This window comes from Triplophysa dalaica, chromosome 18 (assembly GCF_015846415.1).
Source record: "Triplophysa dalaica isolate WHDGS20190420 chromosome 18, ASM1584641v1, whole genome shotgun sequence".
NCBI classification, from domain to species: domain Eukaryota; kingdom Metazoa; phylum Chordata; class Actinopteri; order Cypriniformes; family Nemacheilidae; genus Triplophysa; species Triplophysa dalaica.
This window is the reverse complement of record NC_079559.1, coordinates 18,379,505-18,382,885: the sequence shown is the minus strand read 5'-3', so window position 1 is coordinate 18,382,885 and position 3,381 is coordinate 18,379,505.

Sequence of the window (3,381 nt, the reverse complement as noted above, 5' to 3'; positions counted from 1 at the left end):
AGTTTACTAAAGACCATAAAGGCATTTGTGATGGGTTCTCTGTGTTCACGCTCAGAAACAGGTCACTTAAACTGTGTTTCGATCTATGCTACCTCTGCTCTTAATTCTTCCGTTTGGTAAAGTCATGTTACTTATGGTCGTGAGATAACGTTAGTGTAAAAGTCATCAATGCATTTGCTGGACGAATACATATAGGATTTTTATCACTATACTGCTAATCAGAATCGTAGAATATGTATGTGTAATGACGATTATTATATGTATTTTCCTTTGAACTAAACTAATTCCTTGACTGAAATTGAAGTTTTAAATAACTCATTTCATGTATGTGATCTTGATAGATCTGGTGGAGAATCTTATTTGGTGAGTTAAACTCATCCTTATTTTAACATGCAGCTAAAATCGCTAAAACGGTCTTAACTGAAAATAATCTTAAACATATCTTAAAATATGTCAGGGCCATTGTTTTGTTTCAAGATGCACATATGTAATGTTTTTTATAGTCCTGGCTTAGTCTAAGCCTCTTCTATGAAACCAGTCCTTTATCTATATAAAATGCATATTGTATATATGAAGGGTTTGGTTCCAAAATGAGTTAACTCTGCTTTTAAAAACGTTAAAATATCATGTTTTTATTGTGGCAGATTTTTCTTTAGTTATTATGGCTTAAATCAAAATAAACCAACTGTAGTTTGCTAGATATTAATGAGAATAAGGGGAATAATAAATTAAATGATAAAAAATGAGTAATTTAAAAGATTTTAATTACATTTTTACTTGAATAATAAATCAAATGTTCTTGTTATTATTCAGGGTACTGTCAATTACTGCTTATTTTTAAAAGGTGTCTTTTCATTTTGCTTGGTTTCATGCTGTCGTTTACCAATTTTTCACCACAGAACACAAAGTCTGGCCGAGACTTGTCTTGTCCTTCAATAAAACCTAAATTTAAGTTTTGTCAGAGCATCCAAACTTTTTTATCATTTCTGACAAAGAATCACCGCATTTAAGTTTATGACGAGCAAGGCGGGACGAGAGCCGTGGGAACGACGCGAGCGATATTTAGTGTCAGCTGCGCTTTAAACCGGTCTCGTATCTCTCACGGAGGAGATCAGAAGCATAAAAGGACGAGCAACAGTTGTGTACGATGAAAGAGGACCAGGCCTAGATTTTATGTTATGTTTTATTATGTTTGTGTGGCTGTCAGTCGACCGTGAGGGAGCTTTTGTGGTTTGTTTATTTTATTAGAAGTTGTTAAATGTTCGCCGGTTCCCGCCTCCTTCCTTCATTACTTGGAACTGTGTTATTCTCTGCTATTTTTCCTTTTGATTTTTATGTTGACACAACATTGACGACTGACAGAGGACGTTTCTCACGTGAGTCTCATAGCGAGAACAGCCAAGTTCAGCTACCACAAAGCCATGTGTGAATGTCTGCCGATGGAGCCGGAAATTGAAATGTTTTTTTATATAAGATATAATATAAAATAAATGTAAATCACTGATAATGTGATTATCATTATCAAAAATACTCGCTTAAACAGCCTGGCCAAATGACAGATTTTTTTTATTCTGCGTTAGTAAATGTGTGGATATTATAGCCACTATCCAACATGCTTAATGTTAAGTAAATGCAAAAAATAACTTTTTCTGAACTTCAAAATAATTTAATAATTTAGATTTGATAGTTTTAAATATCCAACTAGCTGACGGCGGGCTCAAACATATTAGTGCCTTCTGATAGGTCATTATTGTTCGTTTGTTGAATAAATTGCTATATAGATGTTTGGTGTTGCAGCAACGGTTGTTAAATTACACTTCATAACTCTGTTGTGAATGACAGCTCAGTGAGAAGACTCATTCTAACACTTCCCCCTTTAATCCATAAGAAAACACTGTAGCCTTCATTTTTAAGCCAAGACTGTTTAAAGGAACACTCCACTTTTTTGGGAAAAAGGCTCATTCTCAAACTGCCCATGAGTTAATAAATTGAGATTTACCATTTTGGAATCTATTCAGCCGATCTCCGGGTCTGGCGTTAGCACTTTCAGCATAGCTTAGCATGGATCATTGAATGCAATTAGACCAGTAGCATCGCGTTTAACAATGAACAAAGAGTTTCGATATTTTTCCTATTTTAAGATTGACTCTTCTGTACTTATGCTGTGTGCTAAAACCGGCAGAAAATGAAATGTTGCAATTTTCTAGGCCAATATGATTAAAAATATGTTTTTTTACATTTACCTTTATTTAAAAATTTGGTTACTTTAGATTTGATGAAAACATAAAAAGAGCTATTCATATCACTACAATATTCACAGCATTAACTTTCTGCTCTTTTTAGAGAATTCTGCCTGGTCTTACTGCCATATGTCACTTATATGCAATTTCAATCGTACAACTTCTTTGGAAGCGCTACTGTACTTTATAAGTACACTTCGGCAAGACATGCAGATCGGCAAACTTGTGTCATAAAGCTTTCCAACAAACTCCTCCAGCACAATAGTAAATTCCGCTTTGTCTGAGGAGTCGTGTCTGTTAATTAATCTATGTTTGTTAGTTTTAATAATCTATGTTTCCTTCAGTATGAAGGTCTGGCTAAGCGAGACTACACACATAATTACTTGCCACATCAGAAGATGTGGGAATTCATGTCCAGACATTTGTGTGAGGAGGGAACACTGTAAGGTTCTCTGGGTCAAGATGGAAAGGTTGTCAAACTAAAAAAATGGAGGGAACCCTAGAAACACATGTTAACCAATCTTTGTAAACCAACACAGCTCTCTAACAATTGTACTGTATATCTGATCAGCATGTCTTACTCTAAGCTTAGAGTAAAATGTTACTGGAATGAAACAGTTGAAGACTTAGAAGTTCACAGCCTCCTAAAGATCACATTATTATCAATAAAGTATTTTAAGACTGTTACACATTCAGGCTGGTATCGAAATGTTTTCTTTTTACTTCTGTGATGTTTTCAATACTCTAGACTCTCTAGAAAGAACATTTAAAGCTGACACAAGCAGACAGAACCTCACCTGATGTGCTGGTTTAGGTCTGATGTTTATTGAGGTGGCAGATGACAGGGAAACAAATTGGACCCTCTGGCTTGATAGTTTGCCATAGCACATAGTAAACTGTACATATTCATTCTGCAAACATTTCAGCACAAGGAAATTGCCTTTCAAAAATATTTTACTGTAGCAACGACCACAGCTAAACCTAATACTATAAATGTTAAAACTAACCTACTGCAGTGTGCCAAATGACCTACATTACTGACAGGTGCTGTACCAGACGTGTAAATCATTACCAGCCACCGGCTTTAAATAACCAATCCAAGAACTGTTACTGCTCATAAGATGTGAACTGATGAATTTAA